This window comes from Pteropus alecto, unplaced genomic scaffold (assembly GCF_000325575.1).
Source record: "Pteropus alecto unplaced genomic scaffold, ASM32557v1 scaffold94, whole genome shotgun sequence".
Taxonomy (NCBI): Eukaryota; Metazoa; Chordata; class Mammalia; order Chiroptera; family Pteropodidae; genus Pteropus; species Pteropus alecto.
In genome coordinates this window covers 9,064,648-9,087,625 of record NW_006437736.1, presented here as the reverse complement: position 1 = coordinate 9,087,625, position 22,978 = coordinate 9,064,648, and the positions used below count along the sequence as shown (strand labels likewise).

General features: G+C 36.5%; 1 protein-coding gene and 1 pseudogene across 7 annotated transcripts in view; one reads left to right on the top strand and one right to left on the bottom strand.

Moving 5' to 3' along the window:
- ANKS1B (ankyrin repeat and sterile alpha motif domain containing 1B) overlaps nt 1-22,978 on the bottom strand; it is an 831,972-nt gene that overhangs the window by 365,177 nt on the left and 443,817 nt on the right. The window lies entirely within an intron of this gene.
- On the top strand, nt 10,880-10,998 carry LOC112482003 (annotated as a pseudogene).

Genomic DNA, 22,978 nt, shown 5'->3' with positions numbered 1-22,978 from the left:
TTCAAATTTTTACTTTTTTGTCATCACATGACTGTAGCATATCATTAGTACTTCAGTTTTATAAGTATCTATTTATCAGGCTGCAGAAGTAATTTTTCCCTTTGTTCTATGCACAGTTGGGAAAGCTAGTGACCTCTGTGCAGTGGTAGCAGGAATTACTGCAGTGAAGCTAAGACCTACTGTTAGCTCTTCAGCTTGTCTAAATTCAGGAAGTCACTGGAGAATAAAAAAGGTACAGTCTTACTACAATAGAATGAAGATTCTAGGCAGTTCTTAGAATCAGGTAATAAATGTAAGCTTCACAAGTGCAGAAATCTTTGTTCTTTTTCTCTCCTGATTGAACACACGCACCTACACATTCAATAAGCATTTCTTGAATGTTTAAAGATGCTGGGGAATGCTCAGAAGAAAGGGTTTGGGGCTGGGTTTTGAACTTTATAGCAACAGAAGACATAATTGGTATTGGTTCTAGATTAGAGTTTTATTTTTGGATCTATAGATGCCAAATAGGTTCAGGGAAAGGATTCAGGTGGTCAGTAATCCCTCTAAAATGATATGCAAAATTTTATAGGCAATCACACATTTGTAGGAGATTTCTTAGCTTCCATCAGATTCTCAAAAGAATCAGTGATCCACAAAAAGATTAGAGCTATCGCTCAATTGAGAAATTTAAAAGGGGACAGTCTCTCTGGAAGTGCCATTTGAGAAGACATCGGAAAGGTAGTTGGGGCTGCCTGGAGGAAGAGCGATGTAGGCAGTGGGAACAGCATGTTAAGGGCCCAATGTGGTGGTGAGCGTGGCATGTGTGAAGAGAAATACGGCCTTTGTTGTGGGGTAAAGTAAGGAAAAAGTAGAAAATGGGTAGGAGAGGTAGTTGGGAGCCAAATCACATAGGGTCTTGTAGGTCATTGTAAGAATTTTATATTCTAAATGTGATAGGAAGATGCTATTGCATAAAGAACGTGATCAGAGAGCCAGAATAAGTATTCACAATCCATGAGAGTGACAGGCTTTCTTTGAAACACGTTATTTCCTGGGTAGAGGGAAAAAAGCTAGGAACTCTGAGAATATAGTCAAGTATCCCATGAGCACTGTGTAAATACTCTTAACTCACTAGTAGGTGAATGTGTTTGAAAATGATTAGTAAAGAACATACTGTGCTATTATTTAAGCTTTCATGATGGGTATTGATTTAGTTCTTTAAAGAAATCTTATTTTTGGAGAAGTTGAATAAATTTATTATATTTTTCAGAGACTTCGTCCTTAAAAGAGAGTTATTTTAGTGTTATGCCAATGCTTAGGTATTTTCACTTAGGTGATCTTTCAGGTGTGCAGGGAATTTACATAATAAATTTTGCACGAATATATCTCCTCTCTTCTTTGCTGGAAAAGAAGCTAAATGATAAATATTCTTCTGCAGTAAAGAGCTCAACAAAGGAAAACAAATATTTACAATAGTCGAATCACATGCCATCATCGATAAGGAGAGGATGATAGTGTTAGGTAGTTAGTCAGGCATGGGTGACGGGAGCCAAGACCCAGCTCTGTAACCATAGAAACTTCCCTTGAAGACCTTTCTTAAGGACCTCCCAGAAATACCTCCCTTTTAGAGTTATAAATTACTTCAAATCCTAGGGCACAAAGGCCATAAAAGCTGCTGGCCTAAACCAGCTACAACCACATGCGCAGAAAGTTCTGCCCATAACTTCAGCCTCATTATACCATCATTATAATCTCATGATTATGCCTGGAAGTTCATGAATCTAATTATAACAGACTGAAATCTAGGTAAGCACATGCATACTAGGCAGTTATATAGCAGCCAACTGTCAGTCAAGGTGACCTCACATATGGATCACCTAGGACCTCCCATCATGGCTCAAATATAAACAGAGCTTCCCATCTCTGCATTGTTCCAGCCTTCCTGGATGGAATTTCGGCCATCCCTTTGGGGTGTACTATCTTATCTCTTTACCCACAGGGCTGCAGCCTTCCCTATCACAGCCTGTCTCCTTCTAAAATGTACTTTCAATAAATCCTACTTTTTCTCAATCTTGCCAACCTGTAATTCTTTACTGCATCAGCAGGGAAGAACTGAGGAATAACACACAACACCACCATCTACCATGCTCCACTGTCCACCTCCTCCTCCTCCATACCACTGGGCCGGATTTCAATCACCCCAGGGGTAACAATAGGAAGACTTTATCTACAGTTTATGCTCAGATTTTTTATCTGGGGGAAATAATTCAGTTAGCTATTTCCAATTACTCGATAAACAGTACTTAATTAAGGCCTATTAGGTAAAATGAGCACTGAAAGTAGCATAGGAAGGTTGTAAAAATTTTGGACCTCATTCCTTCATTTATTCAAATCAACTAACACTTATCATGCATGTACCAGGTACCAGGTACTAGGTACTTGGCTAGGTGCAAAAAATTGAAGAAAAAGTTTTAATTTCAACTATACTTAACAGTCTAGTAAGAACTCAACAGAGTAACAGCAGCTTCTAATTCTAAATAAGAACAGAGTAGCATATTTCTTCACGGTTATGACAACTGGAAATAGACTGTTAATCTCTTTGGATTTACTTTCTCCCTTTCTGCTTTGACTTTGTGTGTCATCAGTAGGACTGTCGGCATGACTGGATTGATCGATGACAAGCCAATGGACGAATGCCTAATTCTCATGGTCAGTATAGACGCCTGCTTTCAATCCTTTTCTCCTCGTCCTCTGGAAGTGCTGCAGAGCTCACTTCAGTGATTTTCCATCCATAATCCCTTTGCGGTTCTTTGGTTGTGAGCACACACTGGCTACTTCATGAACAGCCCTAGGTCTGTTCATAGAGAAAGTATATGTGACTAAAATGATGATTAGCTTTCACTTCGGTACTTGGATATCAGGCAATTAGTTCACTCTCGCTTTGCAGTTTGGCAGCATTCCACTCTGTACTGATCCCTCAGCTGGACGAAGTTCTTATCCTGTTAACGTACTGGTAGATTAAGATGGTAGGGGGAGGGTAGTAATTTCTCTAGCCCACAGACATCTCTCATACTGTCTTTAGTAGTTATATGACTTTTTAAATGCATTTTGGTTTCGATTTATCTATTGCTGTGTAACAATTCCAAATCTTAGAGGATTAAAACAACAAAAAAAATTTTTTTTGTCATCATATTGCAATATGGGCTGGGATCAGCCAAGCTGTTCTCCTACTGGTCTTACCAGAGGTCATTGGTGTGGATATATTCTGCTGGTGGTGCCACTCTGGGATGCTGGGACAGTTGTGCTTCCCTGTCTTTCTGTAGCCTTAGGCTTCCCTCTCTACACGTGTCCTGTGTTCTCTCTGCATTGTCTCTCTGCTGGTTGGATGGCTTTCTCCACATAGCACTTGAGAGCCTTAAGAGTTCCTGGGTATTAAGGCATAGCTCTAGATCTACAACATATCTCTCCTACTACATTGTATTGTGAGTGAAAGGCATGGGGCCAACCAGATTCAAGGTGAGGGAACCAACAGGGGTATGAATACTCAGAGGCATAGTTCAGTGGAGACCTCTAATGTAACAATGACAACTACCTTGAGTTGAGTAGTCTGTACACCTGTATTACATACTCAGGTTGAAAGAGAACTTTAGGATGGTAGGAGTGCGCTCCTTAGCCAGGTAGATGGGTACTAGTTCTCCATGATCAGGGATCTACCTGTTTTGTACTTCATGGTTCCAACACTTAATTTCTGGAAGTCATCTTGCCTTCTTTAATCATCCTGGTTCCTTGGCCTGGGAGCGCTTCTTCCTACCTTCTGACATCTGGCAAAGTCTCCCCTCCTGCAAGTTCCAGCTCAGTCTTTTATCTCTTTCAGAGAATCTTGCCTGATGCTTTCAGGTTCTGTTAGGTCCTTTGTTCTGAGCTTCTAGAATATACGCCGTGTTACTTTCTTTCACAAAACTTACGATATCGTATTAAAATGTTTGGGAATTCATTTCATGAATTTGTTTCCCCAGATAGACTATAAACAACCTGAAGGCAGAGGATAAGTCTGATTAATGTGATTCCTGTCACTTTGTAAATATCCAGTAACAATATGTTGAAAAAAAATTGAAATTATATGAGTGCATCTTCTATAGTCTTACATCACCAAATTATCCAGAATGATGCAATGTACATATTAGTGATTTAATAAATATTGGATGGTTAATCAAATAAATAAATCTATTTCTCTTACTTAATATGTAAGAGATATAAGCTCTGATTTCGGTGACCTGGTAAGTTTTCAGTAAACTTCATAAAAATTTCAATTCTTAGTCTGGAAAGAAGAAGAAGCAATATGCCTTGGGCATAACTTTTCAAGAAATATCAATGTTTAATAGCATAAACCTTTCAGTGGGGGTATATGGCTAAAAATAAATCCATATCCTTCTGAAGATGCTGGCTAAAATTCTGAGGGCATGTATTCATGCCACCAAACCCAAAACTATTCTCTTGCTTCTATAAAACAGAATAAAAACTGTAGGAAATCAAGTTACTTTGCTAAGTATGACAAATCCAAACTGTTACAGAGCGAGAGATAACATAAATCAATGGTTCTTGGAGGCACACACCAGGAATTGTTTTGACATGAGTGAAATCCAGTCTTCATCCTAAAACCATATTGCATTCTCATAGATCAAGTTTACAGTTTTGTGCTGTATGGAAAATGAATTATACACAATGATTTCAGTTATACACAATGATTTACCTAAAAGCCCTAAGTAAATGTGATAGCAGCAGGGTACCACTCAAGCACATGCCTCCATTTACCCGCCTCTCTTCCTCTTGAGTCTTTGTGGTGAGCTGTGTGCCTGTGTTTGACAATTTCCCCCCCTCTAAAATCTAAAAGGAGAGATGCTGCAGGGTTTGGATTACCAAGAGACTTACAGTGCTTGAATTTGATATACCGATGCCAAGACAATAAAACATCATCAACACATGCTTCAGCTACCATCTTTGTCCTGTTTTTAAAATCTCTTGTTCTAAGAGAAAGGGGTACAGTGTCAAGAACTCTTGATCGGGAGACAGAAAAGTTGGGTTCTAAGTACGGCTCTGCAACTCCTTAACCATGTGACTCCAAACTAGTTTACCTGACCTCTATTGGTTTATAAGATTCCTCACCAATAAAACATTACTGGAGGTGGGGAAAATCTTCCAGATGTCTCCCGTTTTTCCCTCTGAGAACACTTGATGTTCTATAATCTACGCCCATACTACCTTTCAGAATTTTGGATCAACTGCTAAACTTCCAGTTTCCCCATCTATCAAATAAAGAGGTTGGGTTTGATCATCTACAGTCCTTCCAGCTGTAACTACCTTCCCGCAATGAGTCTTAGTGCCTACTTTCTCTCATTTTGAGATGAATAATTAAAGCCCTGAGAGTCTGTGTATGTGTGTGTGTGTGTGTGTGTGTGCGCACGCGCGTGAGCGCGCGTGTGTGTGCGCGTTTTGCCTGAGGCTACAGTTGTTTAGTGCTGAAACCTACTAACAGGCAGAGAATAACCTGAAAACGTTAGATCCTGTCAGTCTCAGGGGATCCATCAGCATCTGGGGCCCCCACAACCATTTGGGCCCCTCAGGACTTTCTCCATTTAAGCATTTGGTATGTCCATGACGTCCAGTTCTAGAATAAATTGCTCTTATTTGTGAAACTTTATCCAACAAAATAAAACCACAACTATTAATGTTAATTTAAATTTACTACAGGCCAAGCATTTTATTAAATTAGCGCGTTACATCCATTTTTTTTCTCTGAATCCTCACACGAATCTCATTCAGTAGGTGGTTGCTATCTCTGTTTCACAGAAAGCCAGAGAAATTAAATGATTTGCCTGGTTCAAATTTCTAGTAGCAACATTAGTGACACAAAGCTGTACCCAGGTTGCTCTGACTGTAAAGTCTATTATATTGCCTCCTATGAGTAGTCAAAATTTAAAATTCTGTCTCCATATTCTTACTCTTTCTATATTGAGCACCATTAATAAGTGAAGTCCTCTCTGAACTCCTAAAGTCCCATTTTGTGTGTCAACCTAAAAATAAAATGCTAAAGTGAGAGGCAACAAGCCTTTGAGATTCAGAAGAAAAGCCATTCAGAAAGCACTGACTCAGGCAGCAACCCAAATAGTGTTCTGATTAGGAGGTGAAGGCAAAGGGGAGTAATTATATAAATAGAAGGAAAAAATTTCTATGGGTGTTAATAAGTTAAGGAATTTCTATAGGTGCAGATAAGCTAACATGGTGATGCTAATTCTAAATAATTTCAGTCTGTAGTCATTATGCCTGCTTTCCTGTTAGCTTTGCAAACAGTTGTTTAAAATACTATGCTGCTATTAGCCCAGTCCAAAGGTTATTTTGTTCATTTTGCTCAGTTTTAACATTCCAAAGGTTTGAGGAGTAAGACTGCAATCCATGGGAATTTGTCGCTGTCTTTTATCACCGTTATTCAGGTACATGTCATTTCTCTAACGTAAGCCTTAATCTTCCTGAGGACAAAAAAGTTCTCTTAGATTCCTTCTGCCCTTGAAGAATCTTTGCATACAGTGAGTGCTTAGAAATATTTGTGGTTAAAATGAGTCCCCTTATGGATTCAATTCACCTCAAAGGAGAGATATTATCTTATTTTAACCAGGAAGGAGCCCTTAGTCTGCTTTCTAGTTGATCATTCTCATCTTTGGATTCTTTAGCCGTGTGAAACACAAGAACAAAGTGGAACAGATGATATCTAGGGGAGGGCAAGCCATGCTAATTTTTGTTGACTGCGCCATTGAAGTGGTAATGAGACAGAATTACCACCCTGGGTCAGAGCAGACCTAGAGCTCTTCTCATCTTTTCCTCAGGGATTAGCAACCAAGGAAGACAGTTTCTTTCTGCCAGGCAAACCCCAAGCCTCTTGGTGAAGTGACAAGAAATATTCACCCCAGTGTGCATCTTCCCAAGGCCTAAGGCAGAGTGCTGGCTTTCTTCAGAGTTCCCAGGCAACTCAATCTGCTATAAAGTACAATTCAGATCATCAAGCTACAGGGGAAAACAAACAAACATAAAAGAAAAAAGTCCATTCTGCATACCGATTTTGTCTGATGTGGCATTTGCACACATGGGTGGCCACAGTTCTTCCATGCTGCTGCCACGTTCATTCTTCCCAAACACTCCTCTGATGATGAAACCTGCACTAGCTCTACCTCATGAAAAACCAGCCTCAAAACGAAAGGTTTGCCACAGTTTGGCTCCAACCTATATTTTTTATCTTTCGTTCTTGTTATTTCAAATTCCAACCAACACTCTCCTATATTTATTCTATACTTTTCTATACTTTTATACATGCAGGATTTTTTTCACTTGTAGGTCAAAAGCCAAGCTATGCTTCAAATTCTAGCATCTCATTTGCCCTACTATACAAACCTATTCTGACCATGCCTGTTGGAAGAAATATCTCCTCCCTTTGCTAACAGTGGGTTTCTCGTGGCATTTATATTTTTTTCTTATCATGCTTGTTCAATCTGCAGAATGTAATCCAGTGAACAGCACATAATTGGTGTTCAATAAATGTTTGTTGACTGAATATTGATTTCTACTTATGTGGCCTTTGCATTGATGGTCTCTCTGGAAACCAAACATAAAATTTACATAAATTTATCATTTTCAAGAGTCAAAGATAATTCCACTTTTTAAGGAATGAGGGGTCCGGAGTCTCCTCGATATGTTCAGAGCCTAGTGCTGTACTGGGGTACCTTGAAACTTCCACGTTACAGGAAGATGACACTGAATAATATTAATGTGCTCTATCTCCTGAGCACCTACTGTGTGCTAAATCACTTCACATTCACAATCCTAGTTCTCCTGGTGACATACTGATAATGGCTTTTCATTTTTAGAGAAGACAAATAATGCTTAAAGATCAACATCCTTGCCCAGGGTCACATTGAGAGTGAGCGCCAGAGCCAGGATTCACACCCAGGTCTGTGCGGCTCCAAATTTAGCATTTTGCCCCATCACCCATGTTCCCTCCTTGAATTGCACAGCAGGTTCTGTGGAAGTTTCTGTGCTTTCTCTGTCACTTCTCTGAGGTTCATTTCCCACTCCCGCAGCTTCACAAAAGGCCAATTATGCCTGCCAGTGACCTGCTTCCTCTAATAGGATTTGGGATGGCTGTGGCGCCATTTCAGTGTCTGCATGGTCTGCTTCTCTAAGCAGGCTCCCAGGCGGCGGGGCAGCCCAGCAGCAGGTCATTGCAGCTGCTTGTTTTTGCCGCCCTCTCAGCCCAAACTGCTCATTTCAAACCTTTCTGTTATACATCACTCACCTGCCCCGAATTCCCCTTTCCCCTTCCTTTCAGTATACTTCAGAGGCCTGTAAGTCACAATTGTGGCACCTCCCAACACAGCATCAGAAAAGAATAGAATCCTCATTGCCATCCTTACTAACTGGGATGTGGAGGAAATTCCACTGAGACTCATCTAATGAAGATTATCTATGAAGAAATGGTTTTCTGAGCTCGAGGAGGCCCATGATAGGAATACGTGTGTGAAGAGAGAGCGGGAGAGGAACTCTGAACTAAGAGGGCAGAACTATTTGCAGACACCAAAGCAGCTCCTTGAAAACAGTCAATGAATCCAATAGAAATATTATTCCATCAATTCTAAGATGTACTTCTTAAAAAAACATTTTTAACATTCTTGTAATTGAAACGTGGCTTTACAATTAATTGATAATTGTATAACCATTGTTAACCGAACATCGCTCATAGTCATCACAGCTGTCTTTGCCTTTACCAGGGTACCAGTGTCAAAGCTTGCCAAATGGGTGGGAAGAGTAGGCTAGTGCTATGTAATTGCAAAGCCAACTTAAAAGCCCAAGCTTTTAGTTCTTTTATGGTTTCTTTTGGGAAATGCTTCATCATCACAACTCTTGGTGGCACAGAGGATAACACTATGTGGAAAAACTTGGACCTCAATGACCGAGTCGAAACAATCTACTCAGAAGAGTCAGATTTAGACCCTGAAGAAGTTTTAAAAAAATCTGAACCAATTAATTTTCTTTATATCTACATTTTAATGTATACCCAATAATGATATATGATTTTTTAAATGCCTAAATATATTAGACTCTTTTAATAAAAATAAAAATTTTAAGTAATGAAATGACATGTCATAGTCTGATGCTCTCTGATGCAGTTTATAAAAATGTCTAAGTGTACATGGGAAATAACTTGTACTTTTGTATCAGACAGGCTGGGGTTTAAATTCTGGTTTCACCATTTACTAGCACTGGGACTCCGAGCATATTACTAGATCTCAATGACAGTAAAATTTATAAAATATGGCAAATAATTGGCATTCTGGAAGCATTTAATGATTTATCAAATCATTCCTTTCATTTGTAAACTTTGTAAACACTTTTACTTTTTTTTTTAACTAGAAGCTCAAAATATATGTTCCTTTTAAAAAAAATCTATAGCTTTCTTTGCTGGTTCATTTTGTAGTTTCAATGAAGTAGCATGTATTTTCCAAATGAGATTGGCTGTCACTCAAAAGAATAGAAATAAAACAACAGTCCAGGAGGTCTGGTGGAGTCCAAGGTCTTGGTGGGGACAGATAGTCTTCCTCTAAAGGCTCGTGGAAATATAATGTTTGACAAGGCTTGACTCACTTCCTTTAAGAAGGCATGATTTGACACACATCACAGTGCTGGAATTTCATAACTAGGCTTTTGTTTTGGTATCCATGGTGTAGACTACTGGTTTACTCATTTTAAATGATTACAGAATTTTGGGTGGGCTTATGGCCACCCAGCCAAAGACTAAATTTAGTTTCCTCTGCAGCTTGGCATGGCTACGTGACTAAGTTCTGGCCAGTGGTATGTGAGAAGATGGGGAGGTGTGAAACTCTGGGTCACACCCTTAAAATAAAGATGCAGTTCTCATTCCCTGCCATTGTTTGGAATATGAATGGGATGGGGAAAGCTGGAGATATTATCTTGGGTCAAAGATGGAAACTGTGTCGAAGGTGGCAGAACAATAAAATAGAACATGTGAGCTCTGATGATTTGGGATGATTTATGCCATATCATTTTAGATCACTGACCTAGACTAATGTGCGTGAGAAGTAAATTTCTATTTTATTAAAGCCACTATGATTTTGGGTCTCTCTATTAAGTCCAAAAATTTATGTTAGCCACTCCACTTTTGTGGCCCTGTTCTTCTCATCCTCTCCTGTCCCTAAACAACAGACTCACTCTACTCATGTGTGTCAGTCTCATAAAGAAGTTTCTTTGAGCTCTTATTCTGAGAATCTGTTAAATTTCTTAAAATCTGATTGCCTTGGAGTTATTAGTCCTCTTCCCAGGTGAATGGAGTTCTGTCACAAAGCTGGGCTCCAATATTTCTGGAAATTGTTCCTTAAAATCTGGTTCATATTCATTCTGGCTACCTGAATTCTGTTCTTTCCAGTTTCCTCTTAAGACCCTCAACTTCCTTATGTTGGATTCCATACTGACTATCACCTTAGGTTGTATTTTCCTTTCTTTGACTATGTGATCCTTTTGTCCATCACCTGAAATCCACAGACAGGTGTTTCTATAGTCCTCCAAATATATCTGGTCCCTGGTTCCAATTTCTTCCTGCTTTGCTATGAGCTCCTCAGCTGAGCATGACTAGAAGAAGCTTGCTAAAGCATACTAATATTTATAATGCCGAGTGACTCTTGCAGGAGTGACTTTTCTATACATTATCTCCAACCTTTAAAACAACTCTAAAAAGTTATCGTTATTATAAAGATGAGAAAACTGAGGCTCAGAGTGGATAAGTGTCTTGCCCAAGATGCCTCATCTACTAAGTAATGAATCTCCAATTAAAAAACAGTCTAAAGGCCATGCCACCCTGAACATGTCCGATCTCATCTGATCTTGGAAGCTAAGCAGGGTCGGGCCTGGTTAGTACTTGGATGGGAGACCACCTAGGAATACTAGGTGCTGTAGGCATAAATAAAAAATAAATAAATAAAAATAAAAAACGATCTATAATATTTTCCCCTCTGTCCATACTATCACCCAAGCCCAGTGATAAGACAAGGATACAATGGTGAGGGCTCAACTGGAAAGAAGAAAAAGAAATCTTTAGCGATCGTGTCCTGGCACAGGTACATAAAATCTAGGGAGGTAAGGGACTGACTACCTCCTTCTTTAGAAGCCATATTCACATCAGGATGCTAAGGTTAACTTTCAAAGCTGCTCAGGAAAAAAAAAAAAAAAAAAAAGGCTGCTTTCCTTCTAACTTTAGCTTTTTGAATTTTAAAAAAATAATTTTTCTCGCCTTTCCTCCCCCAGGATTCTTCTATTTCCCTGACCTTGATGGACATTTCTCCCGAAGTCCCCTGAATTATTATGGTGTAAAATGGCTTATTTTAATTTCCCTAGGTGTCTTTATTGAATTCTTCCACAGTGCTTTATGGAAAATATCTGATTACTAATTCATAGAACAGACTATTATGAGATTCTCTGCTAAGTGGCTGCCACAGTGGTATTGAGGCTGGGGAGCCTCAGGAATCGATGCTCCTGACCCGCTGCCCGCGGGCTCAGAACTAAGGAGGCCAGTTAAAATCCAGAATCTTGCCATTTACCCTATTCTATATCCCCCTGAACAATTCCTGAAATAAAATACGGCCCTTAGCTTCCTCTTGAAAAATTAGAAAGGCATTTTAGCATAGAAGTTAAGGTCTTGGGTTCTGGTATGACAACATGGATGGACCTAGAAGGTATCATGCTAAGTGAAATAAGTCTAAGACAAATATCGTTTGATCTCACTTACGTATGGAATTTGAAGAACAAAATAAAATAAATGAACAAAACAAAACAGACTCATAGACACAGAGAACAAACTGAAGGTTGACAGGTGGGAGGAGGGTTGGGGGCCGCTGGGTGAAAGAGGTGAGGGGATTAAGAAGTAAAAATTGGTAGTTACAATTATACTGTAATCGTGCATGTGCATGCACATCTGATCTTAGTTCATTGTTCTGGTTCTTGTTTTTATTAGTGGGGAAAATTATTTATTTTGTTTATGGAATAAACAATTTTTTCTTTAATATATAAAAACGAACTAGAAAGGGTTAAATAGCCAATAATATTGTCATAGCTATGTATAGTGCCAGGTGGTTTCAAGACTTCGTGAATTATGTAGATATCTAACACTGTGCAATAAAACTGAAAGTAATATAAAATAATACTGAATGTCAAATGTAATTTAAAAATAAAAAATAAAATAAATTTTAAAAAAGATTTCGGGTTCTGGAATCAGACTGGATTTAAATCCCATTGCTTCCATTTAAATGACCTTGGGCAAGTTCCTTAATCTCTTTTCCTCTGTTTTGTAGTCTGTAAAGTGGAGGTAATAATTATCTCACAGAGTTTTTGTGAGGAATATATGAATTAATATGAGTAAGGTGCTTAGAACAGTGCCTGGCTCATATTAAGTACTTCATAAAAAAGTTAATTATTTTTCATATAATTAGGAGTAAATATGAGTCCTATGAAACCTGGTGCAAAATACCGCATCATGTGAAGGTTTCTGTGAGTGCCCGCACCTCCTAGGCACTTTCTGGCCCATGCACATAAACATTCATGAACATGAAACCACATGGAACCATCGTACTTAGTACTGTGACTCCTCTCATTCAGCGTGGTTGAGGAATACAGCACACCTCATGGAAATGTCCTGGGTGATCAGATGATTGTCACAAGGAAGAGAATTAAATTCACCCAGAAATAAATTACTGGGTGAATTACAGAATGAGTTCCCAGTGAATAGATTCATTGTGGGTAGTTACCCTCAGTTTGACTAAACTTTAGATGAGTTTCTTGCTCACTATAAGCACCTGACCTCTCTTAGAGCATTTGTTTTAGAAAACTTACAATTGTGAATTCTTTCTCTGCCCTTTTGGGATGTAAATCTCTTCCCAGTCTCTTGCAGGATTTATAGCCCAGGAATGTCTTTCTCAAGGCCCTGGAAGCCATCCTTTGAAATGCAGTCATAAAAGAAGACACTGCCTTTATCTTCCAAGGCTCTGTGTAAGGACAGGAGTCTAATTTCAATAAACATCAATTAGTAAACAAAGATGGCCTAATTACATTGACCAGCCTTCCCTCATAACTGTCCTTAAGTACTTTCCTACTAGCTCACCTCAGCACTTAAAAACTCTCCTGCCTTTGTTTCAGGGGAGTTGAGTTCAATCTCTCTATTGTGATAGTCTTGAGTAAGTCTTTCTTGACTGCTTAACTCCATCCAGTTCAATTTTTCTTTAACATTAAATCAGCTGGTAGAATAAAACTATGAAACAAATGTTTAAGGCATAAGGAATGGTGATGACATAAAAGTGTAAATGAAGAATAGAGGCCCCTTGTCCTTTCTTCCCCACCCCCAAACCCACCGCCCACCAACCAACCAACAAGATTTTTCTTCAGAGTAAGGGAATAGGAAAGAAGTGAATTGTAGGGAGTGTTGAGTGTGGCTCAGATTCAAGCTTAAGATCCATTTTAGTTGTTTTAGATAAATTAGATACATGTTCATCTCTTAGAGGTTGATTGGGCTTTGGGAATACTAGACAAAGGTTCAAAGTTACAGATCTTTGTGAGAAAATACACAGATTTCTCTCACAATGAGAGACAACTCAGCTCTCCAGGGGATGCTTAGTTTTCATAAAGCTTTATGTGAAGATCAGTACTCGGTCTCTTAAAGTCACTGAGAGTGTGCTGCGATCTTCCACCTACCTAGAAAGCCTCTATCTAAGTAGTCAGTCTCTGAGCATAGTTGTCAGCTAGAAAGAACATTCTGGTGGCTGTCTGAGTCTACAGAACTGAGGTCATTCGCATGCCCTCCAAGGAAAAATTAGGCACCTCTAAACCTTGATGAAACAGAGTTGTAATGGGTGGTGTTCAAACATTTTAAAAGTATTTGAATACCAACATGAAATCTTTGGGTAAGAAGACATGGATCCTGAAAATGGATATTGAGGTATATTATAAAGGGTAAATAATTTAAACAGTGTGGTGCTGATATGTGAAAAGATACAGACATGTTAAGAAGAACAAAATATAAACTGAATAAAAATAAAATATCTTTGGACATCTGGAAGGAAACACAATAGTAACTGACAGACCTTTGCAAGATATCAAATATACAATAAATGTGCATCTCAAATCAGTAAGGACCACATGGACTATTAATTCATTAAATGGTGTAAGGGCAATTGAGTAGTCACCTGTAAAAATAAGATCTTTCCAAATGGAACAGAGTCTCTCTATCTTTCTTTGAGAGACCCTGGTGATATTTTTAGCACTAATTGAGGGTATAAAAACATTCAACTCCAGAAATCCAAAATCTGAGTACTCTCAGGAGTTTGGAGAATCCTTTTTAAATTAATAATTCTTCATTGATGCTTTCACTTTCTTCACCTACCAACATGTTTCCATCCTCAAGATGGATGTATGTATGCACACACATACCTATACACACATACATACACATATATATGGGAAGGAATTGAAAAATACATATTTTCTTTTAAATGTATTTGTATTTTTCCTGCAAGAGTTCTAATTAAAAAAATATATATATTTTGTCTACGGCCATGCGACTCTGAATAAGCCCAATCTTATCTGATCTCAGAAGCTAATCAGTGTCGGTCCTGGTTACTACTTGGTTGGGAGACCACCTAGGAAGACCAGGTGCTGTAGGCATAAAAAAATGAAAAAAATAAGGGATTGTAAACTGACAAGGTCCTTGCAATCTGTGAAGTCAACCAAGGGTTGCCTCGCCTAAAAAAAAATAAATAAAAATATATTTTTAGAAACCATCCAGAGGGCGAATGATCTATGTGTAGATACAAAGCAACTCCTTCATTGATTGTTCATAAACTGTATTCAATTGCTAGAAGACAAAAATGTACACGGTGACCTCTAACTTAAAAGTAAAGAGCTTTCTGGGAAGGCGATATAATAATAACTGACATACCTTTACAGGTTATAAGTGCTTTCATATAAATTATCTCATCTAATTATACCAAGAGTAATAAATTTATTATTCCCATCATAAAGAATTAGGAAGCAAAGGCTCAGAATGATGAAGTAACTTGTCCAAGGTTATACAGCAAGTAAAGGACAGAACTCTGAAGTGTCATTTCATATTCTTTCACATATGATGAGTAGCTCCCCTCTCTCATTGTCATGTAAAATTTTAGATAGTAATTGTAATTTTATTAAGTATCCCTGAAATCCTGGCACTCAAAGTCACTGACGCAAAGTCACTGACACATAAAACAGAGGGCCTTTTTTAAAAAGGGTAAAGAAAAAAAATTTATATTTTAGAACCAGTGCTTGTTTATAATATAGAGAAAGCCAGAAGTCCCCAGGAGAAAGGTCTCTACAGAGGTACTGCCTTATCACTACACCTGGCTATACGTACATCATAGGTAGACTCTTCTTCCTTTATCCTGGCACTCTAATGAAAGCATTGTTCCTAATCCAGTTGTATATCTTTCATAAAATAACCCATGAGAAAAATTCCTTCTAGAGTTTCAAGCTAGCAAAGTGTCCCTTTCTCTGCATGTCTTGATAATATGTCCCTTACAACGACAGTTCTGTAGCCCCCTTTTATCTTGATCACCAAGAAGCTCAGAGTCAAGTTGGATGCTTAGTTGCAGACATTTTCCTTAGTTTAGGTTCTTTGGAATCTTTTCTTTTCTTCTTTTCCCCTTAATTATTATTATTATTTTTTGTCTTTTAAACTATCTGTTTGACATCTTTTACTATTGTTTTAGTGGGGTTTTATTTTACTGTAATTATATCTTTATTATAAGCCTCGTCAAACTTTTTTTGAAGACAGGCAGAGTATAAGTATACAGAGTCCTTCTCTAAATAACACTAGTAAGAATATGAGCACTTACTCCATTGGAAAAAAATGCAAGAATATACCAGGTACAAATGATTTATTTAAATACCTGAGAAGCTTACATAGGATATATATAGTGAATGCACAGGATAATAGAATCCTGTTTTATTTCCTTTATTCTTTGCTTATATTTTTTATTCTGGTAAAAACACTCAACATGAGATCTACTCACTCTTAATGAGTGAAATACAGCATTATACAGCATTGTTAACTATAGGCACAAAGTTATACAATAGACCTCTAGAATTTATTCATCTGACAGAACTGAAATTTTATACTTTTTGAAGAGTAACTCCTTATTTCACCCTCTCCCAGCCTCTGGCAACCACCATTCTCTGCTTCTAGGAAGGACTGTGACTAATTAAGAAATCTCATATGCTACAGGCTGAATGTTTGTGCCCTTCTGATATTCATATGTTCAAATCTAATTCCTAGTGTGATGATTTTTGGAGGAGAAGCCTTTGGGAGGTGATTAGGTCACGAGGGCTCTATCCTCATGAATGGGATTAGTGTCCTTATAAAAAAGCTCCAGAGAGCTCCCTTCTGCCATGTGAGGACACAGTGAGAAGACTATGAACTAGGAAGTAAATCCTCATTAGACACTGATCTTGGACTTCCCAGTCTCTAGAACTATAAGAAATAAATTACTGTTGTTTATTAATCACCCAGTCTGTGGCATACTGTTAGAGAAGCCTGACTGGACTAAGACATATAGTGAAATCGTGCAGTTTTTGTCCTTGCGTGACTTATTTCACTTAGCATAAGGTCCTCCAGGCGAACAGGTACATGAAAAGATGTTCAACATCGCTTATCATCAGGGAAATGCAAATCAAAACCACAATGAAATTATTGCCTCACACCTGTTAGAATGGCTACTATATATATAAAGATAGCAAATGTTGGCAAGGATGTGGAGAAATTGGAACCCTTGTACACTGGGTGGGAATGTAAAACAGTGCAGCTGCTATGAAAAACAGTATGGAGGTTCCTCAAAAAATTAAAAATAGATCTACCGTATGATCCAGCAATCTCACTTCTGGAAATTTATACAAAAGAACTGAAATCAGGATCACAAAGAGATATCTGAACTCCATGTTCATTGCAGCATTATTCATCATAGCTAAGATACTGAATCAACCAAAATGTCCATCAAGTGAATCAATGGATAAAGAAAATGTGGTATATACATATAATAGATTATTTCACCTTCAAAAAAGAAGGAAATTGTTCCTTCACTTTTATAATAAAGGCTCAATGTCACTATAAGAAGCATTTCATATGTCAGCAACAGTAGGTCATGAGGTATTTGCATTATATGCTATACTTCTATTTAAAAAAATAAGGCTTAGTATTTCACTTACATTTTATGATTATGCACATTTGGTATGATACCAAGAGATAGTGACGGAGTTTTTTAAAGAAATTCATGGTTGATAGAGAATTGTATCAAAATTGATACCGAAATCAATTTGTAGATATCTTACATATAAAATTACATTACATACAATTCTGATTACTGTAGAAATTTAATCCACACGTCACACACATATACACACATACAAGCCTGCACACATTTTTCAAAACAATGGCTACACAAAGAAAATGTATATAATCTTTGAGAAACATACATAATTAGAGAAATATCCTTTATGGTCTGAGCAATACGAAAAGAGGAAAAGAGAACTGGCTGATGAGCTAAAAGTTGAACCAAAAGAGGCCTAAGAAATTTTTTACTATCAAATAAAAACAAATCCAGACTCAAGCAAGGAAAGACTTTAAAAGACTACAATAGAGAGAATAGTCCTCCCTCAGGATTTCTAGGCATCTCAAAGTCAAACAGAAAACAGCTTTTCTTTTATAGGTTGGGGTAGGTAGGGCTAGCAGGAACTTTGAGGGGAAATGGAACAAGCTGGTGGAGCCCAGCAGACAGCAAGAACAGGGTGATATACCAGGAAATGTTTCTCTCTGTGGTCAGCTGACTCAAAATGAATTGTTAAGGGGAGATGTTCTATCTTTTAATAATTGCTCAGATTTGGGGTAAGCCAAGTTCAGGAACCCCTGGAGAAGGAGATACCTGACTACAGTTTAGTTAAGCCAAGTCAGTGGGTAAAAAAAGGACAATTGTGAGCACTTGATCAGTACCTGCAACCTAAAGAAAAGTATACATTATTGAAATGCTACTTTTTTTTTTTTTGGCCATAAAAATTCTTAGAAGGAAATTAGTGGATTCAAGAAGCAAGCAAAGTATAGTAGTCCCTCCTTATTCACAGTTTCGCTTTGCATAGTTCAGTTACTTGTGGTCCAAAAACATTAAATGGAAAATTCCAGGAATAAACAATTCATAAAGTTTAAAATTGTGCACTGTTTTGAGTATCATGATGAAATCTCATCTCATCCTGCTTTGTCTCACCCAGGATGTGAATCATCCATTAGACCAGCTTCTCCACACTATATATGCTCCCAACAGGTTATCACTTAGTAATCATCTTGGTTTATCGGATCAACTGTCATGATATCGAAGTGCTTGAGTTCAAATAACCCTTATTTTATTTTATAATAGTCCCAATGTGCAAGAGTAGTGATGCTGGCAATTCGGATGTGCCAAAGAAAAGCTGTAAAGTATTTCCTTTAAGTGAAAAGGTAAAAGTCCTTGACTTAATGAGAAAAGAAAAATAATCACATGCTGAGGTTGCTAAGATCAAATAAGAATGAATCTTCCTTCTGTGAAATTGTAAAGAAGGAAAAAGAAATTTTTGTTGGTTTTGCTACTGCGCCTCAAGCTGCAAAAGGTACAGCCGCAGTGCATGATAAATACTTAGTTAACATGGGAAAGACATTAAATTTGTGGGTGGAAGATATGAACAGAAAATTTGTTCCGACTGACAGCAACATGTGCTGGCAAGCAATGAGCCTGTGCAAAGACTTCGGCAAGGTGATCCCCTGAAATGAGTGAGCACACTAGTGTAACTTTTATTACAGTACATTGTTATAATTGTTCTACTTTATTATTAGCTATTGTTAATCCCTTACTGTGACTAATTTAAAAATTAAACTTTATCATAGATATGTATGTACAGAAAAAACAGTGTATATAAGGGTTAGTACTATCTAAGGTTTCAGGCATCTATTGGGGGTTGTGGAGCATATTCTCCGTGGAAAAGGGAGGGACTACTGTATCAGAAATTCTGCATTTATTCCCATTCACATCACTAAAGTGCACATGATTTCAGTTAGTTATTTAAGTCTCTGACAAATTCGCAAAAATAAGATTTATTAAGAGAGCTGAGATGCTTAGGAGAAAGTCAGTTTCGCCCATAAAAACAAAGACTGCGTCCATATCTTACAGACATATATCAATTAAATTGTGCATTTATTATGTTAATATATTTGAAAGGCATTGTAAAATGAGAATCTGGCAACATTCCTAGAAGAACCTAGTTGAAATACACATCCTTGAGATTTATTGGTCATTTGTCCTAAAGAAATTAAGAAGTGGAACGCTTTAAAGAAGGACATTCTGCCAAAGCGTAACCCATGGAGGTGGTGTTTTCCAAGCCACACAGCAAGTTCATGAGTGCAATTTTGTTTCATAGGTTATCTATGTTACTAATTATAAAAACAAGGTAAAGCTATGATTAACTGTTAAATAAGAAGAATAAGTAGGAAATGTATACAGTGTGATCTCATGTTTTTAAAATACATCTATTGATCATCTATCTATCATCTATCATCTATAATCTATCTATCATCTATCAATTGTCTATCTCCCATCCATTTGTGATTGTATGAAATTGGAAAAGAGTGGAAGTATATACACCAGGCTAACATTGGCTATTTACAAGATAGATAAAGCAAGGGGGTAAGAAAAAGAATGTAATATGATAGAATTTTGTAAAATGGTATGTGAAAATAAAGATTGCAAAGTTCTACGTATAAAATTATTAGTAGTACATAGAAATTGAAGGTGCACATAGACAAGAACTAGAAAATCTCTAGAATATGCACACAGACCAGAACACAGACAAAAGAAAAACTCATTTTGATCAGGTTTATAAATATTTTAAAAATTTGTGTAGTTATTTTAAAAGTGTTTGCAGTAACATAAAAAATAAAAATAAAGTCAAATGAATCTTTTTTTCTGAAACCACTGAAATACACCTATTTTAACTCAAATCTAATAAAAAAGACTCAATTATGTATTCATTAACAGTATTCACTGGGCAAACTTTTAATTATCGGCATTGATAGTGATATTTTATGTTTCACATATAAATGTTTACATATATGCATTTGTATATATGTCTCTATATAAATATATTTGTTGATGAAACTTGCATATACTTTTTTTATTGAATGGTGTATACAATGAAAATAAAAGTAACATATACTCACTGTAAAGATTTCAGGAAATTTAGAAGAGCAGAAAATAAAAATAACTGATAATCTTATCCAGAGATATCCACAGTTTATCTTTTGCACCCGTCCTTCCAGATCTTTTTCATTCATGTGTATTCAAAATTGGGACTAAAATTTACTTTATCTACTTTTTTCACTTAGTAATATATTATGGCTATGTTTTCATGGTAATAAATACACATGCAATGCCATTTTTAATTAGATAGCTAACATTTCATCATAGAAAGCTATAGTAATTCATTTTACAAATTTTCTACCAATGGTCCTTTGGTTTGACTCTATTTTTTAAATGATCATAAATAATGCTAAAATATACATCCTTACAGATGCATTTTTTTTTTTATCTTGTTCTGTTGGTTCCCTAAGATACATTCCTGTGAGTGATATTGCTGGGTACTATTGATTTTAATTGTCTAAATCATCTCCTTCCTAACTTTCTAGACATTTATACTTCAGAATCAAATATACTAATAGATTAGAAGAAGCCTTTTGTTATCAGAGAACAGTGTATCATAGACACAGCTAATGTAAGCTATAAAGTTTTTCTCATGGGTAAGTGAACCATATGTATCACTTCATTATTCATTATATTTTGGGAAAAAATTATATCTAAAAGCAATCATTACAATAATCCATAACTTATGAAGATCTATTATCTATATTTCAAATTCCTCCTAATTATTTTTAGCTCTCACTCTCTCATCAGTATGAGGTCATTAATGGTGAACTTTGTAGAATGCACTAATATTTATATAAAAGTCATTCAATTAGAAATTTTAAAGTGTCTACAAAGAAGTCTTTATGTTTAGCTTTATGTTGAATGTTGAGGGGGTATAGTCTATCAAAAATATCATCCATATCCTTACTATATCTACATATATTTAAAATAATGAGCTATTATTCATTCTTTGTTTCTTTGGAAATTATTTAAAGAGAAAAATGGATAGAAGAGGAAAAACAAGTCAAAGAAAGGAGATATCAGATATTATGGTCTATATGTACCAGGAATCTAGCTAACTACTTTCTCTTGTAGTATTTATTTGATCTCCCCAATGATTCTGGGGAGAGGTAGATATTATTTTTTATAGCTGCTTTTTGGATGAAGATGTGAGGTTTATGTTGATAAAATGATTTTCCCAAGGTCCCACTGATGGTTTATGTTTATGTAGGGAACATAGACAAAACTATATCTATGTAAGTAACATCCTTTGCCTCAAAAAATAAGTTTTTAACAATTTGAGCTTCCTAGTGATAGAATATATTGTCTTTGGAAGTAGTGAGTTTATCATCATGGGAAATATGGAAGCAAGTGTTGATTTGGTTGATCATACATGAAAGATGTTAGTGGAAGAATACTTCCTTATTTCTCTAGGCTTATCTAGAAGGTTAAATGTTTTGTTGAACTGAAAACAATATATCAGTTCTAACTATTGATATGTGATAAGCAAATATTAGGCCATCGAAAGATAATCAACTATTTCATACTTAAGAGAAACCTAATTTCACAGATGAATATTACTTGTTATTTTAAAACCAGAGAACAAAATCTATATTATGTAGGTTATTTTAGTTGCTAATGACTATGTGTTTGGAATAAATGGTATTAAATAAATTTTAGTGTCTGTTGTGCTAAGGACACAATTGTGTAGTTGATTAAATACTGTCTCTTGATAAAGATTAGTTAACTCATGCTAGCCTGACAATTACTGTAATTCACATTTCTACATAGCTATTCCATTATTAAGGAACTTCTTAGATTTAACCTATCTAAAAAATAACTAAGTCATTCAGTGAAATGTTATATAAAATAATAAGAAAAATAAATCTCCTCTTGATTTAGACAAAATAGTGTGCTTGTGTGCTAACATATTCTACTACCCACCTTCCCCAGTTGGTTCTATTAAAAAGTGCTGTAAAGAAATAAAAAAATAAAAAATAAATTATGCCTGTTGCAAAGCATTTCACGGAAAGGCTTTTATGTGCAACTTAACAATTCACGAGGAAAAAGAATATTATAGGAGGCAAGGAAAAATCTTCCCCTGAAAATAAGTGAAACCCAGGTCATTCTTAACATATGTGCATTCATTTTTAGGAGGTAGAAGATATTCAGAGCTGTTATTCATTTAGATATATGACCAGGTGGCCTATGCTTTAGAGTTTGAGCTAAAGCCTCCTATACCAATAGCTAAGCTTTGCTAAGAGGAAGTGGTTGGTTCTACACATAAATACCCTCAGATGGTTCCCTTTAGTGAACAAAAGAGAAAAAGCAAAGAGCTGGCTTCTGTTGCTCTGTGTAGGCAGCATATTTTATTGAAAGGAGTATAGACTTCAGGAAGAAGAAAATCTACATTTGAAACAGTTGACTTCGATAAGTTACTTGACTTTTTCGAGCCTTTCTTCATCTATAAAGTAGGTTTAATAACACCTCACCAAGTTATTTTGAGAATTAAATGCAAAATGTTCACAGGAGTAAATTGCAAAGCATCTGACACAGACTAAGAATGGAAAACATTTCAGCTTCTTTCCTTTTTGTCATTTCTCTAATAGTGTAACTCTAGGAAATTGTAAATACATTTTTTTAAGTGTTCTCCTAGTTTTTGAGGA